A 15,510-nucleotide genomic window follows, 5' to 3' on the forward strand; every position below is an offset into this window, starting at 1 on the left:
CGTTTGCACTATAATATTGAAGAAAAGCGCTCACGTGCGGCCTTCGGACGCGACAACCCGCCCGTATTGTTCTGTGACATTTTAGCCTTGCTAATGACAAGCAATTTTCATGTCGAAACAGACCACATTAGATGGATTTATATTGTCTTTTAATTTGCCCTAAATAACTTACGGATTGATGGTAAATGTGAATGGATTGCTTGCTCTGGAGTTGTGGTATTTCAGTACAATTCTTCTATGATTTTGTTTTTAGTATTTATCCTTATAAATCCGAATAAATCTATCAACAGTTAGAGCCGGTATAGACGGACTGCAACCCGACTGCAACTTGTATGGGAACTACACGCCGACTAGGGTTTGCAATCCGGATCCAAAATGTATGAAATTATCCGGATTTGGATCCGGATCTGCGAATCTTCCCATACATTTCAGATCCGTCGTGCAAACCCTTACGCCGACGTTGCAGTTGGCGTTCAGTTAACGTTCAATTTGCAGTCGGATTGCAGTCCGTCTAAATCGGCCTTTAGTAAATAGCAAGTTGTAGTTAATTATTTGAAAATCCAATTACTTTTTGTAATATACAAAAGGAATCAAATCATTGATATTAATAAAAACACGAATCAAACTTCCTCCTTTGTTATTCTTCTCGGTGATTCACATAGACAGAAAGGTAAAGTGATAATATTAAAGTGTTAATGTTTTCAGCGTCAAGGTTACCCACAGTATTAAGTCCGCCTTTTTTAAGTACTTTTGACGCAACGTAGAATAAATAAATAAATACACAACAAACCACTGTCACGAGAAACATCTTGACAAGCAACTGGTTGCTGCTAAGCTTTCGACTCGTATCTACTCATCGTGTGGGCTCGAAACTGTCAAGTCGGCTGTCAAACAAGCTGTCAAACTGGTGACTCAGTTATTGACGTGACAATGACAGTAACAGTGAAAGATGTCTACATCCGCTTGTATGTTGCTGACATCCTAAGCGTACTTGAACTGAGGACCGTGAAATTGTAGTACATAAGTACCTACGGCGTGTCTCAGTAGATACTAGTACTACTTATAATATAAAGACGATACTGATATCTGGGTAACTAACATGCCGTATACCTAGGAAGCCTCTAAACTGTGACTCGTGGAGATACTATGAGTACAGATGGTACAGGTCGATTCAGAAGAGCTGGCACGAATGGAATGAGTGAACGAAAATAATCTATATGTGTATCACATTAACCAATAAAACGGTGACTCTGTCTGTATACCGATACAGATACATTCATACAATGAAAGTTTCGTTAATTCCATTAGTGTCAGCTTTCGTGAATGGACATGTACGTCATTGCGATAGTACCTAAATGTTTTATTTGTTTAAGTACTTTTAGAATCAGATCGTTCAAAAAAGGTTCTACTTTTTTGCAGGAGGTAGCAATATTACTCCCTAAATAGTTACTCGATTAGATCCCATTTCAACCGGCCTGGGTTAATGGTATATCTCGCTGTTATGGGTGCTGTTTTGTTGCAAATTCTTTAAATGTGGTTTTGTAAGTACCTACCCATTTTATTAATGTTAATATAAAGGATAATAGTATTGATTATAATATGTCCAACACTGTAATTTTTACAAAAAGGGTAACCCTGTCTTGCTGCTAGAGTTAAAAGCCAACTCCTTGTCCGACTATCGCGTTAACATCCAAACTTTCTAATAGGAAGGAAGCTATCAGTCTTTTTTTTAATAAACAAAGTGAATTCGCTTTCTATAGCGTTCGGTGTGGAGAAGTAAAAAGTTTAATTTAAGCGATGCGCAATCTTACAGTGTCATCTAGAACCCATTGAACGAGGTCTACTGCAACGGTATGTTTTTATACGCTGCCAATGTAATTTAAAATACAATACTTAAGTAGTACCTACAGAATCTATTGTTAAAATCATAGTACCGTCAATAGCAACAAAAACATGCTAAAACTAAACTTTTATTAATGCTATGGAACACAAAAGAATTGAAACTATTTTGAAAATACTGGAGATCTTTGACAAATTATACCTATCCCAAGCATTACTAACACACGCGGCGTGGCGTGTTTATTACACGTGAGTTTAAACCGTAAAATTAGTTTAAATGATATCCTATTCATTAGCCCGTGTTTGCTGCCTTAACTCACCAAGAATATGTTTCAATGCGTCCAATGAACGGAGTATCAAGTTTAGAACTTGATTTATTACTCTTTACAATAAACATCCTCCACGGATCAGTTCATTCATGGGTGATGATAAATCTTTTATGGGTCTATTAAGGCTCGCGCCTTAATAAAGAACCTTCCACACTGACCAATTTCAGACAATACTTGGAACGCCCCGAAATGTTTATGTCGATGTTTTTATTGGCCGGGGAGTGAGAAAGGTCAGCCGTGAAGCCGCGATCAAAGTGCCGTTAATTTCGAGAACTTATTAACACTAGTAGTTAGCCGCATCTTAATCTAACCCATTAAGGCAGAGGAAGTGTCTAATGGAGTGTGTTCGGTAGCCACGTTTAGAAGATGGTGTTAAGAAATAATTACTATAAGCCACACCCCGTCTGATTGCTTTTCGTAAGCTGCCATAAATCCACTTAGATTCTTGCTCGCAACATGTGTTTCTTATTAGAAATAATAAGATAATGGGTATGTATTGCTCAATATACACATATTTTACATTCCAAATGAACTCAAGAGGATGTTGGACCGTAATTGTTAACGAGATGATTCCCAAATTAATGACGGTGTAATTAGAGGTTGCGGTTGTTTTATTGGATGGTATTATGTAGTTATTATTTAGATTTAGATTTATTTATTTCATAATATGAAATTACAATATAAATTATTTTACACTAATTTATACGAATTTATATTATGATCGTCAAGTAGGAAAATAACAATTGATTATAATTATACAAATGTCAAGCAATACACAATTTAAAAACCATTATAAGCAATCGATTAACTGACAAAATTATTAACAATGTCAAATAATATAAAATAAAAAACAACTCTTGCTGTATGTATGTTAACTCGTATTAGGCTCAATAGGCTCATTGGTGATAAAAACCGTGATATCGTCGTTTAAAGTGGTCTAAATGTCAGTTGTACAGCATCCTTGAAGTTATGAAGTATTTGAACAAATTAAATTATTTTTCAGATAATATTTTAATTTGTTTTTATCAAGTAGAAACACTACTATATAAATATACTTTTCTTAGTATATGACATTTATTTCAGTTTATCCTTGAAGTTATTGTTGATCCACACGTTTTTTTATTACGTAGGTATCTATGAGACATTGCGGCGATTTTTTTCCTGTGTGATAATCTGATAATGATTTGCTAATGGCGTCTACGTGGCATGTACAGTATTTTCCTAATGTCGTGTCTCTTTCCTTAGTAAGTATGTAAAAATAACGACGAATTATGTAGACGCAATAACAAGTACTACTCGAATAAACTCGTTAGTTATATTTTGTAGTAAAGTATACAGTGATACTCGTAAAAGTAACAAAGTGTATCAAAGAAGAAACAGACATGTACTTATAAGTCTTAGTACTTTTACCTATTCAGAAGCGACAAAGGGGATGACTAATAGCCTCTGTAGTACTCCCGTCGGATGCTCTAATCTGCCTTATCGCGCGTTTAGCCGGCTGGGCGCGCTTGCTATCTACCATCGCATGGGAACGGTTCTCACACACAGAATGCAACGTACAACAAAAAGGAATGTCAAGATGCACGTTGTGTAACGCTATTATACTACTAATACAACAGTTTGACATTCGTCCAATTTGCATTGAACGTTTGTTCTTGAGTTTTGAAGCCATTTTTCACGAAGGTCCGTTCTCTTCATTGTCTCGGGTTTTATATGATGCCTTTGTGTTACAACGATGATATTGATATTTGGAATAATTTAGACTCATTTAAATATTGCAGCCCTGAATAAATTATGTCAGAATTTTACATGCAAATAACACGAGATCATGTTGAAATTCTGGTTACATAAATCAATGGATATCTTAAAATAAAAATATTAAATTGTCATCACAATTATTTTGTTAAATTTGTATCGAATTATTTACAATCGTTGCGTAAAAAGCTTCCACGATTTCTTAGCACACGATTCAATGTCGATGGCTGACGGTATTCATTAGCAATAGAAACTTGTAATTTGAGATAAGTAGGCACGCAATGGGCACGCGTCACAAAATCTGTTTTAGATTACACTAATTTGTCAGTCCTCTGCCCGACAGCAGTCTTCCATTCATAGTCCCATGTGTGGGAAACGTTATGAAATTGAAAATGATCATATTTCTTTTAAAAGACACCACACGATTGCACAAAGATTCACCTAGTTTTCGTCGTTAACTATTCATTATTGTGCCGTGGGAGATTTTTTGTGGTAGCTATTGTTATGGTTTTATTAGGCGCATTCCATAGGACTCGCCAGTCGGTGGTGATATGGATGTGGGCTCCGTGCCGAGCCGATTGTTGTTAATTTAGCAATTCCTTTCGCGACAGCGTCTGATTGACAACAACAAAGATAATGATAAAATAAGCTTAAATACTTTGTAAACACAACATTGTGTCTTGAAAAATAATGATGACAATGCTATAAATTTAAAAATAACAACCTATAAAAAAGCCAAATTGTATTTTTTTATTACAAGCTTGTTTATGAAGTTCTACTTATTAATGTTTGCGTAATGGGATAAAAAGCTTTATGTTAATCTTCGTGTCTTGCGCCCGAGTGGACACGTGTGAGTCGTCCATCACTTAACCGATTGACAAGTCAATACGAACCACATACTACAAGTAATCAAATCAGTACAAAACACATAATATTAGTACAACCTATCAATCAGCTTGAAGGAATTATCGCCAAGCAGTGATTTTGTAATAATCTTGTGTTATATGTGATTTACTTTGTGTATTAAATGAATCGTAAATGTGTTTGAACATAAGTTAAAATGGTTAAACATTTTATTTGTACATATTCAAGACATTTATTTTACGACTAAGAGGTTATACAATTTCGGCCGACTTGGCAATGGCATATTTTGCAATGAATGTCGTGCCAAAACTGTCATTTGCAAATGCAATGCTCTCTTTGACTTTGAGCAAATGTGATAAAAGCATATATTATATTTTTATTTGTCAAATCCATTAAAAACCAATTGCAGTAAATAGAGGTTTGACCTACTTTTAGATAAACTGGGGTATCTTGAATATGTAAGCAACTGTAATATATTGACTACATAACTATCAATTATCACGTTGCATTAAATCAATAACTGATGCAAATTGTAGTGCTCTGCGATATATTTTTGATGCCAACTTCCACAGTCATTATGATGATGAAATAGAGTCCAAATTGATGACAACTTTGTGGACGGCTGCATTAGAATTTTAGCCGAAGAGTTGATGCTATATTACGTTATTACATAGCAAGGTTAGTTCAAATTGTCGCTACTGAATAATGAATATTCAGTGCAAATTATGAATTCGTACTAGATACACTTAATTAAATACCAAGTGCAGAAAACATCTAAACGGGCTGCTGACTTCATTATTTTGTTTGTTTGACATAAGTAGGTACCTTTAATTATTGCTCAAACCGATAGAAATATTAAGAAAGTAAGTTGAAAAACGCATACGTTCCTATCAATTTACATTTTTCGGTTGATAGATCTCGATATAGATAAAAAACCGGACAAGTGCGAGTCGGAATCGCCCACCGAGGGTTCCGTACTTTTTAGTATTTGTTGTTATAGCGGCAACAGAAATACATCATCTGTGAATATTTCAACTGCCTAACTGTCACGGTTTATGAGATACAGCCTGGTGACAGACGGACGGACGGACAGCGGAGTCTTAGTAATAGGGTCCCGTTTTTACCCTTTGGGTACGGAACCCTAAAAAATAAGATTAACTGTTCATGTTTTCCCTGCAATCTTGACAATTGTATATAGGAAAATATGTAGTTGGGCATTTTCATTTAACTTGCACTTTAAAGCGCGATTTAAGTCGTGTTTCAGTAACGTCTAACCGTTACATTCCTGACAAAATGTATGGGTTTTGACATTGACCGTCAGTTTTGTAACGATTGCCAACCGGCCGTTAAAGGTGCACAGCTAAGTGAAAATGCCCAGTTATGTCAATCAAATCCTCAAATCTTTTCAATACTACTAGGTCACGCAAGCATTGTTATAGTGCCCTAAATTTGATGGTCTGTTACAAAACCGTTCGTAATCGATCGGCTTATAATAATCGTAACGGCAATTAACTGGTGACGCAATGGCAATTTTCGTGATTTTTTCATATCGGTGGGAGTTTCCGATTATTGTTAAAGATCACGATAGATGCCTCTATTATCGAATTTGGCAAAAGGTGTTATTTATTATGAATACTATAGTGAGTTACGACCTTCTGTGTGTATAGGCTTTATAATGCTTGAGTGAACCAATTTTTACGCCAATGAAATGGCGAGTGATGTTTCAATCAAGGCTTTTGTAATGCGGCCGTAACGTTTTACGATTATCCGCTTCCGTTCATGTTTTACTGTATATTGGAAACACGTAAGTATTTAAATTGACATTGAGTCGAATATTTCCTGGTAAAATTATATACTAAACGACATTAATATAATTATATTGGAGTACAGTTTCTTAATCTAAAGTAAATTTCACATATTGTAAGTAATCTGGATTCTGAATAGGAAGGGTAGGTACAACTCTTAATGTACGATTCCCACCGACCCGACCGGCTGGAGTCGGGCCGCGCCGGAGTGCATTTTAAATGTGCCTATGCCTATACATTATGTGTGGCAGAAGCGATGGAGTCCGTCCGGAGCAGTCCGCGTCCGCGAGGAGCCGATGGGCTTGCGGCCGTACAAATGTGAACTGCGCTCCGATTTCGCTCGTTCGGTGGGAATCGTACTTAACTCTATTGATGATAATAAATTAAAGTTTGGCAGGTCGAAGTTGTAATAAACTAAGGTTTTGTATTAAACTCGTAAGGAAAAACATGACGTTTTCTGGAATATAGACGGATAAAACTGTAGGTATGATGAGCTGAGGTCATAGTCGACTCGTCACTTGAATAATGTTTTAATAATTTAGCAAACTCTATTCCTGTAGTATTATCTACAGTCACTATCAGATATTATATCGAATTGGCCAAAGTATTCTAAAATATCTGTACATGTAAGTACTTTAACGTCTTCATAATAGCGGCTTAGTTCAGACATTTGTGAATATCTTGGCCGCTCCATTTGATGGCGACTCTAGGTATTTATATACACATCATATTCATAATAATAAAGGTGAATTTCTTTAAAAACTTGATAATAAAAAATGTGTAGGTAATTTGACGACAACCCTATTAATGGCTCGTTACAAAGTTCATTAGCACTGTGGCAACCGTGTCAAATTCACTGTAATCATACCGAGGCATACATATAGGGCTGGCATTCACGTGTGTGAACGCGTTTTGTACGCAAAACAATAAAATTCCCATGCACCCGATTGCCATCGCCAAGTTAACAGTAAACTTGCGTTTACGCAACCAGAAGACGTATGCCACGGAGATAATGAAAGTGATCTTTTTGTGTAACGCGAGAACAATATGGGTGCTAGCTAATGAGGTTTGTGGGTACAGACGTCATTGATATATTAGCACTGCGCATGAGAGTGAATGTTATTGTAGATGTGTCAAGATAATAAATAAACCATTTAATGCATTGATGCATCGCCGCGGTCTAGGCTGTCATGACAAGCTGAAACAAGTATGAGTGTTAAGGAGCTTTCTGTATCAAGTTGGTAGCACAGATTAAACAGTGTGAAATGACACGTTCTTAAGTAACAGGCCAATTCGAACCTGCAGCTGCACTAACATCAAGCCGATATTAAAATGATGTTGGAATTATGACAGCTAACGTCATTCCCGCGGGCTTCTCGCTCGCGCTAATACTTTTGCAAAGAGCGAAATTAACGCTAACTAACAGCTAATTGATATGATTTCAATATCATTCTAATATCAGTTTGATGTCAGCAGTGCCCGTTTGAATTGGCGTGTAAGAACCCCATATTTTATGAACTTAAAATGCAACCAAGATTGCGCATATTACTAAGTATGCTATCCAAATACTTACATTAACATCAATGTATAGTATATGGATATCACTATTGACATAGTTTTAAATCTTTGACCGTTACAAATAGTATTAATATCCCGAGGCTATTTGACTGCACTTTAACAGACAAAAGAATGATGACCGAGAACAAATTAAAAACTTGTTTCAATATAAGGTGTATTTGACTAGAACTATCTTGAATTGATTTAACATTTTTATTGTTTATTGAACGGACGCTGGTCATATAAGTGGCTAGATATTTATGAGCTGGCTTCTCCTTAATTGTAGGTTCATGCATTAATCTTCGATGGGCCTTAGGCTATCTCTAGCCCCATGTTTCTGCATGTAAAACGGATGTCCGGTTAGAAAGGCGATCTAATTGTTTTATCGGACAAATGATTTTATTTAAACATACCAATGAAAATGAAATAAAACTATTGAAACGGATTATGGGTGACACCCGTTGACCACGAACGCTGTAAAGGGTTCGAAACGTCGGGAATGTCGGGATGTAGTATGAATTTAATATACCGTAAAATGGGGTGAGTAGGGTTCGCGGGGAGAGTTGGGTTATGAATGGGGAGAGAAGGGCTTAAAGGAGGGTGAGATGGGATTTTAAGGCTACTGCTACAAAAAGAATGCATTCCAATTTAAAATGGAGCTATAGTAATACTCATAATTAAAAATAATCGATCCAACAATCTTCCAAAATCACCTTCGTATGAAAACCCATCTCACCCCAATTACGAGGGACTACGGGGTGAGGTGGGATTTCCTGTTTATCGTCAAAGTAATGAAATGGAACTACCCAAAATAAAATAAAAACTAAAAATACAAACGTCCGGAACACTTATTATATACACCATTCAGTTTGCATATGTAAAAATAAAATGTTATCGAGGTTTCAATGTCAGTTTTGCGCCTACTCACCCCATTTTACGGTACGCGATATTAATCCGTTTCAGTAGTTTTATTTCATGAGAATCATGAGTAACTATCGCGGTAACCGAAGAAAATATAAACCAATGAAAAGTAACGTATCCAGGATTAATAGAAGTTTTATAATATTATGGCCTGTAAGTACTTACTCATATTGTGTTATATCAAACAAGATGGCGAAAGATTTTTTTCGTATATATGTTTAAGTTATTTAGTGTCTTAAATAATGTCCTGACATAAACGTCCTAGTGTTGACCGCAGACGGAGTGCAGACTATGAAAATGAATCTGAAAATTATGCGACTCTATCTAAACGTCTGTGCATTTTTTTGCCATTTAAATTTATCGCGAGTGATGTACTTGAATGCAGACTAAATTTCCTTGAATTTAGATCACCGACGTCTATCGATGTCTGGCCGTGTATTTTCGTTACTTGCCTGCCACAGGGGAGTCGGTTCAAGTGAACTAGTATCACTATGACCTCGAGGTCTATAATGACTATGTGTGATCGGAGACCACTTATACTGGTTTACCTGAGCGACCGACTCGCTTGCGCTCGGTTGCCTATTGCAATAGCTCCCCTGCATCGCCCTCGTATTATTATCAAAGCGCTCGAAAACGAATAAAACGAATACAAATGGTTAAAGGCATGTTTAAATCGGTGAATTCTGCAGTTTAGCTTGTTTTTCTCGCATGCGACATATGTCGTGGAGGTTAATAGTAGACGGTTTTGTGGGTTCGAATACATTTTTCATCTGCATCGTGATTCATGTGTCTGATGCAGCAGACGAATAAAATTTTGTAGTTCCCTCTTAGCGACACAGTGTTGCATGTAAATATTTAAAATATTACATACCTAAATCTTAAGCAAAATTTCAGATAAAGACATTTGGTAAATGCTCTTAGGATTTCGTAATTATTACTAACCGACTTCGATCACGTAGAGTTAGTTATAAGGCTCCTTTTTTTCCCCCCTATAAATATTCATCTCATATTTCACCCCTTTGGAAGATGAATTTCGGGATAAAAGTATTCTTTTTGTTATTACTTATTTTGTAAGAAAAGTTAGTAACTTCTATTCTTGGGATTCCGATAATGCAACAAAAACATTTTATTGGACATAAACATTAATTATGAAATGTTATTTTTTTTGTATGAAAAAATAGACATCATCATTATTCGTTACATTTTATTTTTGCTATAGAATCATAAGAGATTATATTCAGCTCTCGCCAAAACCGATAATGAATGAAAATGCAATGTCGGAGTCCTAGACTATGTACCCTTAGTGTTTTCATTCGATACCGTGACGTGACGTACGCGTTTGCGTTAAGTGTCATTTTGTATAGGATTTTGAGTTTCCACAACGTGCCGTTTGGCGCGCTGTTCAAAATCCCATGAAAATAGACATAACGCAAACGCAAACACTCGTCACGCTATCGAATTAATTTTTAGGGTTCAGGACTAAAGTTCACATTTTAAATTTTTTCACTCCTCCAGGCATTAAAACTGCACCTGATAATTAGCGCTACACATGCACAACCTTACTCTGCATCTATATATGTTATGGAAGATCCCTTTATCATTAGTAAACAGCGTGGCATCTAAACACCAGGAAGAGGTCGCGAAAGCTCTTCGCAGATAATTAGTAATGGCAGCAATTTGATGCAAATGCGAGCCGGGCTTGTTTTGAAACCCCCCGTTAGGCACACCCACGGACGCGACAATCATTGTTACGGCGATTCCAGCCTTTAAACAATAGTTTATTTAATGACTATATGTAGGTCTTCTCATTCTTGTTGAACCTAATAAATAGAGTAAGAATTAAACAACGTAACTAAATTTTTGGGGTGACATTACACAATGTCTAAAAAAGTCTATCAGAATTTCTTTGAAGGCCGCGTCTGAACGGCGGTGGAAAAAATGTCTGAATTTAATTTATTATATTTACTTGATTTAGCTATGTTTTAGTTTATTGATGTATATAGTGAAATTAAAAACCAATATAAAAAGCCTTTTCTAACCTCAAATATTATGAATAAGTATGTAGAACTAAAAGTTTAAAAAGCTGTAATTTTCAATAGGCACTTTTTTGTGTCATCATCATCATCATCATAACTTAAGAGCTTTGCTCTTGTCAGTGGAGTAATCGCCAATCATTTCTTTCTTGTGCCAGTCTTTTAATTTCCACATACGACGCATTATTTTTTATTTGGCTGACATAAGTGATTCTAGGTCTCCCTTCTTCTCTTGTCTTTTCAATCCTGCCTTCCAGGATGTTTAGGAAAAAGTTATCATGCCGTATAAGGTGTCCTAACATCATGCCTCTCCTATTTCTTGTTGCATTTAACAAACATCGCTTTTCTCTTATCTTACTTTTCTTTTTTAACTTTTTTGTGTATGTCATAAAATTTTATAAAATCCAACAATCCATTGTTATAACTAGATTTCATTTTATTAACTTAATATGACTAAGAACTTCCTTGTTTTGTAAATATCAGAAGATGCTTGTAACTAACCCGCGTAAAGGTAAATTGGATACTGAAATCAGAATTTCATTCCTTTCTTACAAGAGTGAGAATCTTTTATTAATTTGCAGATATTTTAATAAACATGTTCTTATCTCTGTGTCATACAATTTCGTTTAGTTACAACATTAAAAAACGATCGAAATGTGGCAGTCGTGAGATAAAAATAATTGCGTAAAACCAGGTCGAAGGCCTTCGGAAACGATTCAATAAATTCGGCTTATTTTACTACAATATCAAAGTAAAATCTCTGCAATAAAGACCTGAGAAATACAGCTACAAATTAATTCAATCCACTCAATTATAAACTCCGTGAGATATTTTTTTGCTAACGGACTTTTATTCCGGAAGCGGAGAGGCTGTCGCAGCACCTGATCGATATACATTCAGACATGTCTGTCAGTTACCTAACGATATGCTTACGCTGTCTCCGGTCAACAATCTACAGGGCTCTATAAGAGTTTTGGGTTAAAAATCATTATATGTTCTTCTTAATCTTATGCATTTTGTGTAGGTAGGTAGACATGGTAAGCAGGAATATCGTAAGGTACCTACTTGGAGCTATTAGGAAACAAATTAAATATTTTTTTATTAAACACTAACTACTATATAAATTATAAACTGAAATATATGTCATATACTATATGCTATATGTCGTCTAAATATTTCAGTTTAAGTACTTTGAATAGGTACTCATTGCGAAACGAACCACCTGGACAAGCGTTAAATTTAAACATAATTTAACGATTTAAATTGGTTGATCATTTTTAAAAGCCTCTTTAATTAGGTAATATACAAAATTAGTTGCGCTTGTTATGTTTTTTGTAAGTATTGTAAAGGATGAGTAAAATGCAACAGATTACAGACGGAAACTTGAACTACATTTCTTAAGTACGTTTTCAACTTAGTTTATTGAGATTGTAGAGTAGATATTTCATGAAGAGTTCCCGCGTATGGCCAGTTGCATTTCTATCCGACTGATTCTACTTATCAAAACCGGGCTGAGACCATACGCAACATGCCGGCAGCAACGTGAGCGTACCAAAAGGCACAACCTACTACAATACCAGTGAAAGCGAAACGTTTGATTTTTTAATAACAAAGATGACACAGCGGTTTGTTTTTTCCCTTGTGGACGAAACCGAGCGTGATTGACTCGGCCGCCGGCGATTGTGCGACTGGCTAAACAACTACTTTCCTTTGCGGTTTGACACTTCCCTTCTTTCTACATAACTTCATAGGGGGGTTGATTTTGCGCTGAAGTTGTTTAGGGTAACATTCCATTTTTTTTATTTTTTATTTATTTATTAACATAAAAATATACAGCTTATACAATTCTGACCGCAGCTGCGCTACTAGTACGAACGCGTCGGTGTTATTGTCAATTTCCATAGTACAATGAATGGTAGTGCTGCTGTCAGTCTCAGTAAATCCAAGTGGTAAGCTTCATTGTAGTTGAGTTAAAGAAAGCCCTGCCTTCTCGGTAAAACTACGACAAATAATTGCAGGAATATAATACCTGCTATTTTGTAATAGAAGTACTTGCAAATGCCAACATTTTTTTTTGTTTTATCGTGATTATCAAACCTACTTTCACAATTTCCCGTGGATTGGTTGAGAAAAAAAAGAGAAGGAAAATACCCGGACATATATTTTTGTTCAAGCTGAAACGTAGACCTTTGTTCCGCTCGGTCAATGAAATAAAATAAGTCCCAAATAAAACTATCTCACATATAGAAAATTTAAGATTAGGTAGTTGGTAACTTGGTACCCATGTTTGTGCACCGGATAATAATCATCACAATAGTCTTTGTCACAATGATACTTTTATTATTATTTATTTAATTAAATAAATAATTGTCTTTTTGCTAAACATCCTCCTGGCTTACCCTTGTTTTATATGAATTATTTGAGTTTAAGCACTTTTAACTACTTGTACAGTCGCCTGCGTTCGCGGTGTTCCACTTTTGGACCTTAATATACTGGAATATAGTCTAAAAGTGGAACACCGCGAAAGCAGGCGACTGTACATACTTTGATGTTTTTGCGAAAACTACTTCAACAATACCTGTATAGAAATTACTTTCCTTGCGAGATGTAGGTAATGATCAGTGATCGTACATTTTCCAGCATTTTTGGTGCACGAAGTGTTGTTAACGGAATTGGTATAAATAATTTCAACCCTAATGATTAATTAGCGTTTATTACGTTGAATTTAACCTTAATTTACCACTTCAGTTGAAATTATCTATACCAATTCCGTTAACACAATGCGAATCGATATGGTGCAGCGGAGTGGTGTTAACGGAATTGGTATAAATAATTTCAACCCTAATGATTAATTAGCGTTAATTACGTTAATATTAACCTTAATTTACCATTTCAGTTGAAATTATCTATACCAATTCCGTTAACACCCTCTGCTGCACCAAAAATGCTGGAAAATGTACGATCACTGATAATGATGTATTAGGTAAATAAGAAATACCTACATATACATACATGTACACGTTATATTTATATTAGAAGAAAAACTAGTTTATACGTACCTATTAATTAAAATATTAGAAACGTACTACCTAGGTACTACACAGACAGGTTAAGGGCTCCAGTGTTGTATTGTAAACACCACTTCAAATAGTAATTTAACCTCATATTTACGTTAAAATCAGATAAACCCTTTAAAATTGTATGGAGAGCGTGTCGAAGATATGAACATGCATATATTTGAAAAATATTGCCCTTTCTGTTCGTCACTCGGCAAAAATCTATATGAAAATACTTTTACATAATCAATTGAAATGTCTCTGCTATATTTAGCCAGTTAATAAAGGTTATTTTCAAGTTTGTAATCATTATCCTTTACGAGAACACGGAGTTGGGTGAAATCTCGTTGATATTGTTCATTTGAATAAAACAGACGAGTTTATGCCCATGTTTATGGAATAATGTTCGCCTTACAGCCTAAAGAGGACAACGGCGTATGTTTTCTGCATATTCATGTTTGTTGCGTCCCTTTACTTGATATGGAGTTTCAGTTGACGACTGCTCTGATAAGCGTGTACGTAAGTTCGCACTTCATTTTTAAATTTATATTTTTAGAGATCCGTGCAGCGAAAGCAACAATTTCAGTTTAAGTGCTTTTTTCTCTCGTAACAACATTATGAAATTGTATTTCAAATATTGCTATCCAGGGTAACTGATAAGGGATAACTCTAATATTGTTTCAACTTCATAAACTTGAATTTATCATTCATAATATTTAATTTTGTACCTAATCAAATCTAAGTAAGTACCTGCAATGTATACAGTTGATAAACATAAATGTTCAAGAGACGACTTATTATGTTGTTCATTGTAATTAATGGTTACCTTAATGACAGTTTGGCATCTACCTTAGGTGCTAAGTATGTTATAAATTACTCAATGTTTGGTTTGTTTTATGTATATTAAAATCTTGTTTCGTATTAATTAACTAGTATAACAAATACTTTTAAACGGAATAATATAACATAATATTATTTATAAGTTTTACTTCTATCAATGTTATAATTGTATTTAATAATGAATTATGGCATCAATGATATCAGATCATTTAATTTCATTACAGAACCTTCTCAATACGCGCTCTCTGTTTTAGCTTTTTTTTACACAGATGACCTTTTTTAAAATAAACATGAAGCGTGTTTATGATCGGTTGTACTTTTCATATCATAGCGACGCGGCGTCAAAGTTTTATGACTTTACGAGGAAATATGATAAAATATTTAAACCGTTAAACGGTGAATGATATTACTTACGATATGTTTACGATACGAGCATTATTTTTTTGACAGTGCCTGAACCTGAACAATGGTTTTAAGGCTGTGTTTATATTTTTATAACAAACTATACTTA

The sequence above is a fragment of the Cydia splendana genome, chromosome 15, assembly GCF_910591565.1.
Source record: "Cydia splendana chromosome 15, ilCydSple1.2, whole genome shotgun sequence".
NCBI lineage: Eukaryota > Metazoa > Arthropoda > Insecta > Lepidoptera > Tortricidae > Cydia > Cydia splendana.